This window comes from Sturnira hondurensis, unplaced genomic scaffold, assembly GCF_014824575.4.
Source record: "Sturnira hondurensis isolate 20B ecotype Veracruz unplaced genomic scaffold, ASM1482457v3 Scaffold0001509, whole genome shotgun sequence".
Taxonomy (NCBI): domain Eukaryota; kingdom Metazoa; phylum Chordata; class Mammalia; order Chiroptera; family Phyllostomidae; genus Sturnira; species Sturnira hondurensis.
In genome coordinates this window covers 8,883,126-8,901,427 of record NW_028074140.1, presented here as the reverse complement: position 1 = coordinate 8,901,427, position 18,302 = coordinate 8,883,126, and positions in this window count along the sequence as shown.

Sequence of the window (18,302 nt, the reverse complement as noted above, 5' to 3'; positions counted from 1 at the left end):
TCAACTCCATCCTCCTTTCTTGCTGTCTTGCCCAAATTTATCCCTTCTTCTTTTTTTACATTGCTTAAAAAAACAAGATGGGAGTTTCTCACACTAGTCTCAACAACAGAACACAGCACAAAGATACCCACTTAAAAATCCTTATACAGGCTGAGGGTGGGAAGATGGCGACAAAGTAGCATGGAGGGAACCCAGCTCCTGTGCATCTGGTAGAAAATCCGGGCAGATCTACTGAAGAACAGCATAATCAACCAACAATTCCCCAACATTTATGAAAATAAGAGACCACAGAGTGTGACAGAGGAACCAGACACCTGCAGGTTGGTGAGGACTCCAGAAGGTGAGTGAGGACAAAAGCGGCTGCGCGCCCGCGGCCTCCTAGGCTGAGGGCTGCGCCTGGGCACACCCAAAGCGGGCGACCTCGGGCAGAGCGTGAGTACGGTCCAGAAGCGGCGGCCAATCTGGGCCGACACCATCAGTGGGAAACAGAAGCCCCGTCTGAATCCAGGGCCGGGTTGCCTGTGGCGGAGGGAACTCCAGAGGCCCGGCACCCAGTGGGCAGGCAACAGACTACGTGGGAGAGAACTGACTCCCCCCTCCCCATGTAGGCAGGCAGGTTAATACCGGGCAGAGACCTGTGGGCTTAAGTTAACTAAAGGGGGCCAACTGCGGATTCGGTGGTCACCAGCCCACCAGCCCGAGGGATTTAAGAAGGACACTGTCTCATTGCCGGTCTTTTGGGATTGGGCTGGGCTGAGAGGCAGGCTTTGTGGAGAAGTCTCTATTGGAAAGTGAACTGAGGGGCTCTGTGACAGCAGCTTGCCTCACGGCCCAACCGCCCAGCAGCCATCCAGGGGAGGGGTGGGAACGCCTGGGTCCCGCCAGGGGATTGAGAAGGACGGTGCCGGATACCGAGGGACACAGGCAGCCTCCAAGGGGTGTGCGCGCCCACAGCCCATTCGGCAGCCTGCTCGAGAGCGCGCCTGCATACCTGCCCTCAGACACGCTGCTACCAGAAAAACCGGTTTGGACAGTTTGAAACCAACAAAGGAAGGGTGCTTTTTTTCTTCTTCCTCTTCTTTACTGTGTGTGTGTGTGTGTGTGTGTGTGTGTGTGTGTGTGTGTGGATTTTTTCCCTTCCCCCCCTTTTTTTCTCTCTCAACTTCTTTTATAAGTAATTTTATATCTTGTAAACTGTATTGTTGCTGTATCTTTCAGTACCCTGTCCCTCATTTCTTTTTCTTTTTCTCCAGTTTTAGTCCTTCTGTTCTTCCCAAATTTTCCGCTTATTCCCCTTTTCTCCTGACGTGTGTGTGTGTGTGTGTGTGTGTGTGTGTGTGTGTGTGTGTTGGATTGTTTGTGTGTTGCTTAGTTTTCTTTTAGGTGTATTATTATTTTTTTGCATTACTCTTACTCCTTTTTTTATTTTAAGAATATCTTTGTATCCCTCCTCTTTCTGTACAGGTTTCTTAGTCCTGGCTGGGTATACTGTACTACCTGACAGGTTCCCACTGCTCTTTCCTCCACAGTGTATTCCTAATTTTCTATACCTCACTTGCTTTCCTTTGCTATACTACCCAAGCTCTATAACCCCCATTTAGACATATCACATAGAATCTATCACATGAGTGTTGCTCTAATATTATTGTAAATAAGACCTGTTCTATACAACAGTAATACTTCATAACACATCTCTTGGACCTTAGACCACCTTACAGGTGCCTGAATTCTATTACTCTATTTACTCACACGCTACACTCAGTTACTAACCTGTACTCTCACCTTACCTCAAATCTGACCAGCCGCAACCACACTGCTTTCTAGATACAACTCACAAGCCCCCCTTCCCAACAAGACACTTAACTTATGTCCATCCTTTCCTAAAAGTGGCAAGCTGGGTCAAGGAGCACGGTTAACTCTATACATAGCCTAAAGATTGTCTATTTCTTCTCTGCCGACTGTGTCTGTAGATAACATAAAATAATCTTCTGCTATCATAAACCGTTTTGCCTCCCCCTCCAACTGATCACACATGCACACTAAAGAAAGGAGTAGGTGGAAGCAGAGAACACCAAGATACCTGCAGGAGACTGCACCACTGAATTTCACAGGTATCCTACCACAGAAGTTCATACCATAAACCCAGGGAACCAGAACAGATCAATTTAAGAAGCAGAGGACAACAAGAAGAGTATCACAAACAATGGGAAGACAAAGAAACAACCCCCAAATGAAAGAAAAGGAGGAAGCCTCAGAAAGAATGTTAGATGAAATAGAGGCAAGTCAACTATCATACGTGGAATTCAAAGCACTGGATATCAGGAAATTCAAAGAGCTTACAACGAGCTACCAGAAACTACAGGGGAGCTACAATGAACTCTCTGCAAACTATACCAACATGAAAAAGGAAATGGAAACCATCAGCAAAGGCCAAGAGGAAATGAAGAATACAATTTCTAAACTGAAGAACACAGTAGAAGGTATGAAGAATAGACTCGATATGGTGGAAGATCGCATAAGTGAGATAGAAGACAGGATAGAAAGAATCTCCTAGACAGACCAAGTAAGGGAAAAGAGAATCAGAAAAAATGAGGAGAATTTAAGAGAAATGCAAGACAACATGAAACGTAATAATATCCGAATAATAGGAATACCAGAAGGAGAGAAAGAGGAACAAGGGATAGAAAACCTACTTGAAAGAGTAATAACAGAAAATTTTCTAAGTTGAGGAGAGATAAAGTCGCACGGATCCAGGAATCACAGAGAGTCCCAAGCAGGTGGAACCCAAAGAGGCCTACTGCAAGACACATCATCATTAAAATGGCAAACCTCCAAGACAAAGAGAAAATCCTAAAGGCAGCAAGGGAGAAAAAGGAAGTAACATACAAGGGGGTCCCAATATGGCTGGCTACTGACTTCTCAATGGAAATACTCCAAGCAAGAAGAGAATGGCAAGAAATATTCCAAGTAATGAGAAACAGAGGCCTACAACCAAGGCTACTGTACCCAGCAAGGCTCTCAATCAAGATAGAAGGCCAAATAAAGAGCTTCCAAGACAAAAGAAGTCTAAAAGAATACGCCTCCACCAAACCAGCTCTACAAGAATTACTAAAAGGGCTGCTTTAAGGAAAGGAAGGAAAAGAGAGAGATGGAGAGGAACACAGGTACATAAATGGCAATGAATAAGTACCTTTCTATAATAACCTTAAATGTAAATGGATTAAATGCACCAATTAAAAGTCATAGAATAGCTGAATGGATAAGAAAGCATGACCCACACATATGCTGCCTAAAAGAGACCCACCTCAGGTCAAAAGACCACCACAGACTAAAAGTGAAAGGATGGAAACAAATTTTCCAAGCAAATGGACAAGAAAAAAAAGCCGGGGTAGCAATTCTCATATCAGACAAAATAGACTTCAAAAAAAGGGCCATAAAGAGAGACCCAGAAGGTCACTTCATAATACTCAAGGGAAGAATCCACCAAGAAGACATTAACATCATAAATATATATGCACCCAACATAGGAGCACCCAAATATATAAAGAAAATCCTAGAGGACCTCAAGAAAGATATTGACAGCAACACAATTATAGTAGGGGATTTTAACACCCCACTGTCAAAAATGGACAGATCTTCCAAACAAAATATCAACAAAGATATAGCAGCATTAAACGACACTCTAGAAGAAATGGACCTAATTGATATATATAGAGCCATCCATCCCAAAGAAACTAAATACACTTTCTTTTCAAACGCACATGGAACATTTTCAAAGATAGATCACATGATAGGACACAAAACCAGTCTCAACAACTTCAGGAAAATAGAAATCATACCAAGCATCTTCTCTGATCACAAGGGACTGAAATTGGAAACCAACCCCACAGGAAAAAACCCAAAACACCCAAAATCATGGAGACTGAATGGTAGGCTATTAAACAATGAATGGGTCAAGATTGAAATTAGGGAAGAAATCAAAAAGTTTCTGGAAACAAATGAAAATGAACTCACAACAACCCAAAACTTATGGGACACGGCCAAGGCAGTCCTGAGAGGGAAGTTCATAGCAATACAGGCTTACCTAAAGAAAATAGAAACATTTCAAACAAACAACCTAACCCGACGCCTGCAAGAACTCGAAGAACAACAACAAAGACAGCCCAGAGCAAGTACAAGGAAGGAAATAACCAAGATCAGAGCAGAATTAAATGACATAGAGACTAAAAGCACAATTCTAAAGATCAATGAATCCAGGAGTTGGTTTTTTGAAAAGATAAACAAAATAGACAAACCTTTAAGTAGGCTCATTAAGAAAAGAAGAGAGAGGACACAAATAAACACAATCAGAAATGAAAGAGGAGAGATTACAACTGATACCACAGAAATAGAAAGGATTGTAAGAAATTACTATGCGGAACTGTATGCCAAGAAATTTGAAAACCTGGGTGAAATGGACAAATTTCTAGAAAAATATAATCTTCCAAAACTCAATGAAAAAGAAGCAGAAAACCTGAACAGGCCAATAACAGCAAATGAAATTGAAGAAGTAATCAAAAAACTCCCATCACACAAAAGCCCTGGGCCAGATGGTTTCACAGGAGAATTCTACAAAGCTTTTAAGGAAGAGCTAACCCCTATTCTTCACAGACTATTCCAAAAAATCCAAAAGGAGGGAAAACTCCCCAACTCTTTCTATGAAGCCAGCATCACCCTAATCCCAAAGCCAGATAGAGACACAACAAAGAAAGAAAATTACAGACCAATATCACTGATGAACATAGATGCTAAAATCCTCAACAAAATATTGGCAAATCGCATCCAACAATACATCAAAAAGATCATACACCATGACCAAGTGGGATTCATCCCGGGGATGCAAGGATGGTTCAATATACGCAAATCAATAAATGTAATACACGAAATAAACAAAAGCAAAGACAAAAACCACATGGTCATATCAATAGATGCGGAAAAAGCTTTTGATAAGGTACAACACCCATTTATGATAAAGGTACTCAGCAAGGTGGGAATAGAGGGAACATTCCTCAATATAATAAAGGCCATATATGAAAGACCTACAGCCAACATCATACTCAATGGGCAAAAACTAAAAGCTTTTCCACTAAGATCAGGTACAAGACAAGGTTGCCCACTTTCACCACTTCTATTCAATATAGTATTAGAAGTTCTAGCTGCAGCGATCAGACAAGAAAAGGAAATAAAAGGCATCCAAATCGGAAAGGAGGAAACAAAACTGCCATTGTTTGCAGATGACATGATAGTGTACACGGAAAATCCGATAGCCTCTACCAAAAAACTGCTTGAACTAATAAATGAATTTGGCAAAACAGCGGGATACAAAGTCAATATCCAGAAATCAAAGGCATTTTTGTATACCAACAATGAAACAGCAGAAGCAGAAATCAAGAAAAAAATCCCATTCAATATAGCAAAAAGAAAAATAAAATATCTGAGAATAAACCTAAACAAGGAGGTTAAAGACCTGTATGCAGAAAACTACACAACACTGAAGACAGAAATCAAGGAAGACACAAATAAATGGAAACATATACCGTGTTCATGGATTGGAAGAATTAACATCATCAAAATGTCCATACTACCCCAAGCAATTTACAGATTTAATGCAATACCTATTAAAGTGCCAATGGCATATTTCACAGATATAGAACAAACACTTCAAAAATTTATATGGAACCATAAAAGACCCCAAATAGCACCTGCAATATTGAGAAAGAAGAACAAAGTAGGAGGGATTAGAATACCTGATATCAAACTGTATTACAAGGCCACTGTAATCAAAACAGCCTGGTACTGGCATAAAAACAGGCACATAGACCAATGGAATAGAACAGAGAGCCCAGAAATAAACCCAGATCTCCACAGTCAATTAATATTTGACAAAGGGGGCAGTAACATAAAATGGAGTAAAGATAGCCTCTTTGACAAATGGTGTTGGGAGAACTGGACAGCTACATGCAAAAAAATGAAACTTGAGCACCAACTTACACCATACACCAAAATAAATTCAAGGTGCATAAAAGACTTAAATATAAGCCAGGAAACCATTAAAGCCCTAGAGGAGAGCACTGGCAGGAAAATCTCAGATATTCCACACAGCAATATTTTTACTGATACGTCCCCTAGAGCAAGGGACATAAAGGAAAGAATAAACAAATGGGATCTCATCAAACTTAAAAGCTTCTGCATGGCCAAGGAAAACAGTATCAAGATAAAAAGAGAAGCAACAGTTTGGGAAAACATATTTGCCAATGATACCTCAGACAGAGGTTTAATCTCCAAAATATACAAAGAACTCACACGACTCCACTCAAAGAAGACGAGCAACCCAATTAAAAAATGGGCAAAGGGCTTAAACAGACACTTCGCTAAGGAGGACATACAGAGGATCCAGAGACACATGAAAAGATGCTCGATATCACTAGCTATCAGAGAGATGCAAATTAAAGCCATGATGAGATACCACTTAACACCAGTCAGAATGGCTACCATAAACAAAGAAATAAACAACAAGTGTTGGAAAGGTTGTGGGGGAAAGGGCACTCTAGTTCACTGTTGGTGGGATTGCAGACTGGTACAACCACTATGGAAAGCAGTATGGAATTTTCTAAGAAAACTAAAAATGAACTTGCCTTTTGACCCAGCAATTCCACTGCTAGGAGTATATCCTAAGAACCCTGAAACACCAATCCAAAAGAACCTATACACCCCGATGTTCATAGCAGCACAATTTACGATAGCCAAGAGTTGGAAGCAACCTAGATGCCCATCGGTCAATGACTGGATCAAAAAACTATGGTACATTTACACAATGGAATTCTATGCAGCAGAAAGGAAGAAGGAGCTCCTACCCTTTGCAACATCATGGGTGGAACTGGAAAGCATTATGCTGAGCGAAACAAGCCAGGTGGTGAAAGACAAATACCATATGATACCACCTTTAACAGGAATCTAAATAACAAAGCAAACAAGCAAGCAAAATGTAACCAAAGACACTGAAATACAGAACGTGCTGACAGGGTCCAGAGGGTAGAGGGAAGAGAATCAGGGGAAAAGGGGAAGGACTCACAGGAACAAGTATAAAGGACACATGGACAATAGCTAAGGTGGGGGGCAGAGATGGGAGGGAGGTGGGGAGCACTGGGTGGGGGGGCAGGGCTGGGAACACAAGAAAGAAAACTACTTGAACAAGAGTTAAATAAAATTAAAAAATCCTTATACAGCACTGGCTGGTGTAGCTCAGTGGGTTGAGCACTGGCCTACGAACCAAAGGGTAACCAGTTCGATTCCTGGTTAGGTCACATGCCTGGGTTGTGGGCCAGGTCCCCAATGGGGGCCTTGTGAGGGGCAACCATACATTGATGTTTCTCTCTTTTCTCAATCCCTTCCCCTCTCTCTCAAAGTAAATAAATAAAATCTTTAAAACAAATCCTTATACAACCTTAGGAGGTGATGTTTTATCAGGCATATTTTATTAAACAAAAAATTAAAATGTCATATGGCAGGAGACCACAGCCAAAATTAAAAGAACAGGTAGACTAGAAATATTTGTATAGTAACAGACAAAGCATTAATGTCTCTATACAAAAAGAACTTTAAAATGGTAAACAGATTATTGGAGAAAAATAACTCACAGATCAGGACATTGAAAAAGTCAGCAAGCACGAAGTATGGTTAAAGAAATGTGTTTTCAAAGGCAACAGTGTGATACCACTTGGTATCCATCTGGCTGGTATCAGGTCAAACAGTGACAACATCAATTTTGGTGAGGATGCAAGGAGATGGGCACAAGGAAACATCGTGGGCTGGACTGAAGTACCACAAAGTTAGTTACCTGTCTATACTGAGCAACCCTGCTTTTGAGAAATTATCCTATAAAGATACAAGCACCCTTGCACAAAAGTATATGTACACAAATGTGTATTGAGATATCCATTGGAGGAAAAAACCTGGAAATCTAAATGTTAATAGATGAATGCTTGAACAAATTGTGGTACGTCCATACAATGGAATATTCTATCATTTATTCTCTAAAAGGTGTTAGATTTGTATCTGCTTATCTGCAAAGAGGTTGGTGAGAGAAATTGAAATTGCTAAGTAAAAGGTATAATATCCCATTGTTTTGTGGAGACATAGAAATATTTATAAAAGAATACAGAAAACAATTTTAACATGGGAGTAGGGAAGAAAGAGGTACTGTATTTTTCGGAGTGTAAGATGCAGTTCCCCCACCGCCCTCCAATTTGGGAGGAATAATGGTGGTTAATGCTGCTGTTGAGTTCTGTTTACATTTACACTGGTGAAATATTATGTTACTTATGTTATTAAATATTTGACCACATTTTGTTCTTCAAATTTTTTTTCTGTTTTCCTCCTCTAAAACCTAGGTGCATCTTATGGTCCAAAAAATATGGGTAATATATTTCGAAACTCCTTTAAACCCCATTCAGTGACATGATACCAAATATTGTTGTATGTGTGTTGGTGAAAGAAAAAAGCTGTATTTTAATAGGGCTTAATGAATTTGGGAGCTGCTCTGTTGAGTGAAGTTGTCAGGAATACTTTTTATGAATTGCTGGGATGTTTTTGATGCTTGATATTACTTAAGTAAGAAAGGTTACCCTTTGGAGTACTTGGAAAAAGTTGAACACAAATTACTTAAATGTACCTGTCAGTCTTTTTAGAAATGTGTATAGCTTTTGCTACAGTTACCTTTAAAGCTAAATCTGTTTTTGAGTTTTCCATGGTTTTTTCTCACCTTTGCTTGCTTGGTATTTTCAGTATGTATGTATCCTATTATTCAGGGAGCTAATGCGGAGTTCATCTATCACATTGTTTCACAAGGCTTCTTGGAAGGAGTAAAGTGTCTTTTGTTCTTCCACTGCAAATACAGAGACACTGCATGTGATAGAGACAATTGGTGTGGCAGCCCATTGCCTTCCAGAGTAGAAATGCTTTGCTCATCTACAACTGATTGTCTACTCAGTATTAGTATAGGTATTATTTATATAACAATTTTAGCAGTACAGTGCATCAGCCTGGGATATGTGTTAAATAAATAAGTTTTTAAACCTATATTCCTCCCACATGCAAAACACTCTCCAAAACTCCCAGTATTTTCATCTTATCACTTCATCAGGGTCAGGCTTGAGTCCCAGAATTCTATCATCTAAATCAGGTATGTATATGGTGCCTTGAATGAAGTTCCTCAAGTATAGTCCAAAGACCTATGAGCTAATAAGTTATGTGCCTTCCACACACCATATATACAGTGATGAGATGAAGATAAGGTAGCTAGCTATCTCCCATTCTAAAAGGGGCAAAATCAGAGTCACATGGTAGTTCCTAGTCTATAGAGATTCTGAAATTTAGCTGGGCACATGTCACCAGTTCCTTGAGTAGTCCTTTTACCTGGAAGTAATTCACAATGGGTTACCCACTGGCCTGGTTTTTCTACCTGCATCATCCGTCCTTTTCCATAAAAGTAGCCACCTTTATTGTTAACTAAGTACTGTTCTCAGCCCATTTCCTCACTAGAGAAGTTTGGGGGTTCCAAGGCCTCTACATTTTATACTGTCCCTATGCCTTATGGTTAAGTCTGGGGAAAAAATTGCTTTTAAAAACCTGGGTTTCACATATATGAAACTATAATCCACTTATTAGACAAAAGCCACACCCATATTTTTTTTTTCTGAAACAAGCTCTTCTCTACCTTGGGCCACCTATGAGACTGCTGTGGTATAGAGATTTTTAGAAATTGTATTATCTCACAAAAGGTCTACATGACACATCCTTAATCAGATTTTAACAAAAGGAATTAACCACAACCTTGGCCATGTCTTGACTCAGACCATTTATAATCCACAATACTGAATAATTTTTTTTAATTAATGAGGCCACTTCCGGTCAAGATGGAGGCATAAGTAGATACACCTTGCCTCATTGCACAACCATAAGAAGGAACACAACTAACATAAAAATGAAAAACACCAAGACTTCCGCCAAGATGGAGGCATAGGTGGAAACACTGTGCCTTCTCCCACAACCAAGTCTGAATACAACAAAGGTTTGGAGAACAAAGACACAGCAAAAAAACCCAGAAAATTCAATTATACAGAAGTCCAACAACCACTAACCGTTCAACAGGACGGTAAGAGGGGCGGAGCCAGCAGCGAGCAGGGTCGGGCAGGGTCAGCCCAGAACTAGTTGGGGTGTGGGGCAGACTGACCGAGGTCGCACATTCGCACACAGTGAGACGGACCACGCAGGCCCCAGGGGGCGAGGGCTGACGGCGGTGGCACACTCATGTGCAGTGGGACGAAACGCTCAGGCCCGGTAACAGTGGCAGCTGCAGCACCTGTGGGGGGCGGGAGGCGGCCGACAGGACGCCAGATCCTTGTTGACCGTGCCCCCACATACAACGTCACAACCCAGCGACTTAGTTGCCCTGCGCTAGTGAACACCTTAGGGCTCCGATCCTGCTACGGAACGGGCATGAACAGCCCGAAAGATAGCGCAAGAAGAACTCAAAGTCCCAGAGCCCATAAATCTCAGGGACCGAGAAATTGCCAGCCTCTCAGAAGCACAACTCAAAACACTGTTTATCAGGATGCTAACAGAACTGGTTGATTATAGTCACAAATTAGAGGAACATATGAAGGCTAAACTAATTGAAATGAAGGGAGATGTCCAGGAAATCAATAGCGATGGAAAGGAAACTGGGACTCAAATCAATGGAATGGACCAGAAGGCAGAATGAAACATCCAACTGGAAAGGAATGAAGAAATGAGAATTCAAAAAAATGAGGAGAGGCTTAGGAACCTCCAGGACATCATTAAACCTTCCAACATCCGGATTATAGGGGTACCAGAATGGGGAAAGAAACAGCCAGGAATGGAAAACTTATTTGAACAAATAATAAAGGAGAACTTCTCCATTCTGGCAAAGGACATAGACTTGCAGGAAATCCAGGAAGCTCAGAGAGTGCCAAAGAAGTTGGACCCAAGAAGGAACACACCAAGGCACATCATAATTACATTAGCCAAGATTAAAATGAAGGAGAGAATCCTAGAAGCAGCAAGGGATAAGGGAACAGTCACCTACAAAGGAGTTCCCATCAGACTGTCAGCGGATTTCTCAAAAGAGACCTTACAGGCAAGAAGGGGCTTGAAAGAAGCTTTCCAAGTCATGAAATCCAAAGACCTACAGCCAAGATTGCTTTATCCAGCAAAACTTTCCTTTAGAATGGAAGGACAGATAAAGTGCTTCTCAGACAAGGTCAAGTTCAAGGAGTTCATCATCACCAAGCCCTTATTATATGAAATGCTAAAGGGACTTATCTAAGAAAAAGAAGATGAAAAATGTTAACAGTGAAAGGACAGCAAACTCACAGTTATTAACAACCACACCTAAAACAAAAGCAAACCAAGAGGACAGCTAGATCTATGGAGTGGAACCATAGAAATGAAGAACACATGGAGGGTTAGCAACAGGGGAGTGGGAGGAGGAGAAGGGGGAGAAGGCACAGAAAATAGCATAGAGGGTAGGTAGAAAATAGATAGGGGGGAGGGCAAGAATAGTAGGGGAAATATAGAATCTAAAGAAGTTGAGACACGTGGTTATAAACTAAGGGGGGAGAATAATGGGGGAGGGAGTGTGCGGGTGGAGGGGAATGAAGGGGGGAATAGAACAACTGTAATGGTATAATCAATAAAATATATTAAAAATATATAAAAATTAAAAAAATGAAAAACACCCAGAGCCACCAGGAAAACAGCCAGAACTCTACAGAAATCTGAACAGAGGATTTAAAGAAGCTATATTCATGCAGATGGGTGGAGACATGATTCAGTGTGGCCACTGAGAGCTGGAGGCAGAGAGTCAGTGAGACAGCAGCGGCCAGTAGATTGGGTAGCCCCTGCCCACGTGGTGGATAAAAATAAGGGAAACACCTTGTGAGCAAGTAAGCCCAGCGGCAGGCCAAACTGTACACCCCAGGGCTCTAGCACTGGGAAAGAAAGCCTCATAATCTCTGGCTGTAAACCCAGTGGGGAATAGGTGATGGGAGAAACTTTGAGTTACTCAGGAGAGCAGGGAACAAATGCAAACCCACTCACTCTGGGAACCTCAACCAAGACAGCCCCTAAAGGCACCAGTTGCACATGGGAAGTGGGTGAAGTAACTGGAAATGGGGCGAGGGTAAGGCAAGCCCCTACAAGTCAGCCAGCAGCAATATTGTCCTATTGGATCCCTTCTCCACACATGGACCCACAGTTGTGCCACACTGGCAAATGCCCGAGGCTCTGCACCATATGACTGAACAGGTGCACTAAAACAGAATCAAAGTGGCTCTACATAATACAAAGACAGGGAGGCTACTGAAATCAGGAGACAAAGAAATATGGCCCAAATGAAGAAATAGAACAGAACCCCAGAAAAAGAACTAAGCGAAATGAACATGGCCAACCTTTCAGATGCAGAGTTCAAAACACTGGTGATCTGAACACTCAAAGATCTCATTGAATAAGACAAAAGCATAAGAGAAGAAATAACAGCTCTACTAATGGAAATAAAGAAAAATCCACAGAGAACCAACATTAAAGGGAGGGAAGCTGAGATTCAAATTAATGATTTGGAACATAAGAGATAGACTTTCAACCAGAACCAAATGAAAAAATGAGAATTCAAAAAAAATGAGAATTTAAGAAGATTCTGGGACATCTCCAAAAGAGCCAACATCCGAATCCTACGGGGGCCAGAAGGGGGAAGAGGAAGAACAAGAAACTGAAAACTTATTTAAACAAATAATGAAGGAAAATTTCCCCAATCTGGTGAAAGAAATAGACTTCCAGGAAGCACAGAGACCCCAACCAAGTTGGACCCAAGGAGGACCACACCAAGACACCCATAATTAAAATACCAAAGGTTAAAGATGAAGAGAGAATCTTAAAAGCAGCAAGAGAAAAGAACAGAGTTACTTACAAAGGAGTTCCCATAAGATTATCAGCCGATTTCTCAAAAGAAACTTTGTAGGCAAGAAGGGGCTAGAAATAAATATTCAAAGTCATGAAGAGCCAGGACCTGCAACCAAGATTACTCTATTCAGCAAAGCTTTTATTTAGAATGGAAGGGTAGATAAAGTGTGTCCTAGACAAGGTAAAGTTGGAGGAGTTCATCAACACCGAGCCCTCATTATATGAAATGTTAAAGGGGCTTGTTTAGGAAAAAGAAGAAGATTAAAACTATGAATATTAAAATAACAAACACAGCTATCAACAACTGAATCTAAAAAAACAAAAGCAAAAAAACAAACTAAGCAAACAACTAGAACAGGATTCGAATCATAGACATGGAGGTCATTTGGATGGTTACCAGCTGGAGGGGGAGGGGAAGAATGGGGCAAAGGTATAGGGATTTAGGAGCATAATTGAGTAGGTACCAAATAGACAGGGGGGTGTTAAGAACAGTATGGGCAATGTAGAAGCCAAAGAACTTACATGCACAACCCATGGACATGAACTAATGCAGGGGGATCACAGGAGGGAAGAGGGGAACCAGGCAGAGGAGAGCAAAGGGGGAAGATTGGGACAACTGTAATACTATAATCAATAAAATATATTTTAAAAGGGTTCATGAGACCATTGTTAGGTGGAGGGAAAGAGAGAGATCAGTGCATGCACACAGAAAATTCATACATGGAAGTAAGTAGCACGCCAACTCCTTACCCTGAGTATTGGTGATGAGAGAGAAAGAAGTAAGGCTATGGGAGGAGGACAACATGGGAATCAGAACCCACTAGGCGAGAGTGCTTTGCTCTGAGCATTCCAGGACTAAGGTGGGAGCCTTGCTAAAAATCAAGTAAAGCTTTGCCAACTTGGACTAGTGTTTCATGGATGTAAGTACACAAAGGACCTCTATCAATAGAACTAGGGATATAGGCCATATTTATAGAAAAAGGTGTTCAGAGTAGAATTATGCAGCCAAAGACAAAACAGAAAACAAAATTAGCCTTTGTAGTATTTGGGATAAAGCTCGAGAGATGTGAGATACTCAAAAAATAGTTCAGGTGAGGAAGAAACCCACAGAGACAAGAATCCAGTGACAAGTCACAAAAGTAAGAGTTACAGCTAGGGGCAGTGCTATAATCTCTATAGAGAATGGTTTAAGGGATGAACATCTAGAAACATGCAGAGAATTGGTTTCATTGGTTAAGACTGTAGATAAAGTCACCCTTTGATACAGACAGTAGTTCTAGTAAGCTTTCTTAGGGAGAGGTGTGCTTTAGTGACTGTTACCATAGGTGTTAAGTAGTTCTGGATAAAAAGGGGGGAAATGTGATAAAGATATCATTGTCAGTATATGTAATAGCCATGAGTAGGGGCTGCAGTGTATGGAAGTAATAGGAAAATATCATTAATCCTAAATTTTTATTTTTATTCTATTCCTGAGTTTCTAGTTTGTAGAACATTGAACAAGCTCTACTCTACCCAATCTGCATCTCCACTTTGCTAATAGGTTTTAGCAAAAATACCCATACTTTTTACCTTGCTCATAAGGTTACTTTAAGAACAAGATTACATGTAATAATGCTCCTAAACAGAAATAGGACTGGAAAGAGAGTTGGACAATTGTATGTTGGAGGGTGTTGAACTTATAGTCATGTGTTGCATAGACATTTTCACTGATACACTCTCATGAAAATGTAGATAAAGCACAAAAAACACTAGATATTTCTGTGGGCGGTGTTTAAGGTGCACATCCTTGCATCTGTGCTTTTAGCCTACTGGAAAGGGTTGGGGCAGCCCAGATGGAACAGGAGACTGTTGTGCCAAGTGAAATGAGCCAGTTGGTGAAAGACAAATATCATAATAATCTCACTTCTTGTCCATAAAAGGAATCGAACAAAACAAACTAATGAACAATATAGAACCAGAGGCACAGAATCACGGAACAGACTGACAGCTGTAAGAGGGGAGGGGGGCGACAAGGACTGATTGAAAGAAGGTGAAAGGATTAGTCAAAGAATATGTATGAAGGACCCTTGGCCATGGACAATGGTGTGGGGACTGATTATGGAAATGAGGGTAGGCCGGGTACAGGGGGAGCAAAGGGAGAAAATTCGGACAACTAATTGCATAAACAATAAAATTTTTAAGAACACGTTATGCCCTATCTTTCTGCTCTTCACACCACCTGGAGTGCCCTTTTCTCTTCTTGGCAAACTCGAGTTCATCCTTTTTGTGAAATCAGGGAATGTGATTCACTCCCATTCTCCTTCCGGAGTGTTTGTGCATACATTTTTTATTGTGCGTATTGTGTAGTATTTTCGATCTGCTGTTGGAAGTCAGCATCCGTGGAGGCCCGACCAGTAATTTTTGTGGATTTTCCAACAGTGTGGGAGTACTGTGTCCCTAACCCCCTGTTGTTCAAGGGTCAAATGTAGTTATTTCCTTACATTCAAAAAGAGAAGGCGGATACTGAGTAAGCGGAGTAGAAGCTTGAAGCAAGAGAGAAGAGAAAAGAGAAAACAGGCTCAGAGGATTTCTTGAAACTTTACAACTTTGTCTAAAATTAGTTCCTATGCCTTCAGCTGGGCAGAAGCAAAGTAGTAGGCATGCACAGAGGTATTTTGGGCTTGCAGCTGTAGTTACAGCTATCTCTACTTCATCTGATTTATAGGCTTTGGGGGTATTGTTTTGGGGGTTTTATTTGATGTGAGAGAATTTATTAATCTAGATGTAGCTGCAATTATTTTAAAATACATTTAGTCATTGAATAATAGACTGATTACCAAGAACACTTTAGATACCAATCCATTTTTTATGACCCCAACTTGGAAATATGCAAGAGCTAGTTTGAAAATAAAATGATCCAAGTACTCCTTGGCCCGAGTAAGATAAGAAAAGTGAATTATATTGTTACTTTCTAAATACGATCATACTATGAAATAAGGTGGAGTCCCATGTTCTTTACCAAAGTTAAAGGGAAAGAAGACTAGAAGTCCTGTGACAACAGTGATGCAAGTTGCCTGAGAGTGCAGAGGCCCCTTCCCAGCCCCCAAGAGTAAGTACTGAGGCAATGGCCAACCTGCATTGTTTCTACTATCAGCATCTGTCGTCTGTCAGGTCTAGATGGCCCTAGGAAGGTGAATGGTGGTGAGGGAAGGTGGTAGGTAGGGTCCCTGGAGAATTTAAATTTTATATTATTTTTTATTTTAGCATTTTTATGTTTTGTGGGGAAATACAGAAATTGAGAGGTTCAAGATAAAAGAGAAGAGGTATTTAACAGAATGCAGCCCCTGGACACAGAAGAGAGGCTCAGGGGGGACCCAGAGGACTGGTGAGTGGGTTTGCTCTGATCCGCTGGGATGAGATGAAGTGAATGAGTGTGGATACAGATGGAATTTTTGGTAGCTGGGGCAGGAAGTTAAGAAAACTCTCCTGATCTGTATATTTTCTATGAAATAGGAGGTGAGGATGTTTACCATGAGCAGGAAGTATGATGGGTGGGAAAGGTGTCTTGAGGAAAGGGGTAGAAATTGAACCCCCTCTTCCTTGTCATCATGATGCAGAAGGATACACAGGCTGCATGAAGACTTGACTGAGATCAGAGGTCATGAATCTGCAGAGCATCAAGTTTCACATTTTTGGTTCTTCTTAAGTAGCCCATATGAAAAATGTGGGTGGCTAGAAAGATTTTCCGGGTGCATAAAAGAGAACGACAATGGGGTAAAGGAATAGGAGGCATTAGTGAGGGATGGAAATGCTGGTTCTCGGGGTTAGGCCGGAGAGGAAAGGAAGCTGAACAGGAGAAATGCAACTCTACATGAGATAAAGGAAGAGTGTGGGGGCCGGGGATGAGAGGCTGTAGCTAGGGTATGGCATGTTAGAGGTAAAGCTTGGGGAATATCTATGAAGATAATGGTAGAAGAGGCTCTGGGGACTGCTGCTGCAGGGTGCAGCTGGGGTCAAGGGTGACCGAAATGAAGCAATGGTGAAAGTTACTGAGGCTGAGGTTGCAGACACCACGACATCCTGGCTGATGCTCCCAGCAGTCGTGTGTAGATGGGGTTCCTTCCGCCTCACGCAGAAGTCAAGTCTAATGAAAGCTTTGTACTTTGTCCAAAGTCACCCAGCTTACACAGGGCAGATTCATTACTAGAACTTCAGTTAGTGGTGACAAATGTCACTGTTCATAGGCATTCAGGGATTGTTTCTAAGTATTTGGGGGTGGGGGAGGCTAGGAGGGTACAAACTGTTTTAATCCTAATTTAGGTGCATGGCTGCAGACTGAACAATTATTTAGAAAGTACTTGCCTTTGTCCCTCCCAAAACTGGGAAGCACCAACAAAGACTGACTCTGCTAATCCAGAAACCCAGTAAATCAACCTAGATTTACTCCTCCTCTCATCCCTGTTGAAAATAAGCAAAGGAAATCTCATTTAAAATGGAGTCAGGAAGCTTTGAAGGGGAACCTCTTATGAACTGCCACCCAGACCCCAAACAGGAAAACATACCACAGCAAGAGAAAGAATTCTCCCTAGGTCAGCAAAACACCTTCACCTTTGTCAATGTTCATTCACCTGAACCTTTTTAGCCGGTTGCCTGGTTACATCCTAGCCAATGAAAAAATGCTACACTCAGCCAATGAGAACATTGAACTCTTGGGAAAAGCCCCTCCCCTCACCACTTCCCCCTTTCCCCCTTGTATAGAGCAAGTCTTTCTCTGTTCTTCAGACTTACTTGTGGTACACCATACTTTTATTGTCCCAAACTGCTGTTCCTCTGATATCCCCAAATAAACCCATTTTGCTGGTGAAATAACTTTGGTGTTTTTTTTGTTTGTTTGTTTGTTTTGTTTTTTAAGGTCAACACATCCCAAATCCTGTTAATCTTCAGGGCCTAAATCTTGAATTCATTTTTCTACCTACTTAGTTTAGGCCCTCAGCATCTGCGTTCTTTCCCTATTACTGCTCCACCATTTGAGGGATTAAAAAAATACAAACCTATTATTTTACAGTTCTGTAAGTCAGAAGTTAAGGCGGGTCTCACCAGGATAAAATCAAATGTCAGTAGAGCTATTGACATTAGGGCCTCCTTTCTGGAGCCCTAATGAGATGATCCATTTCCTTGTTCAATGGCAGAATTTTAGTTCCGTGCTGTTGTAAGAATGGGATACCCATTTTTTTTTTGTTGGCTGTGGCCCATGCCTAGCTTTTACAGGCCACCCACCTTCCTTGGCTCCTGATCCAGATTGAGCT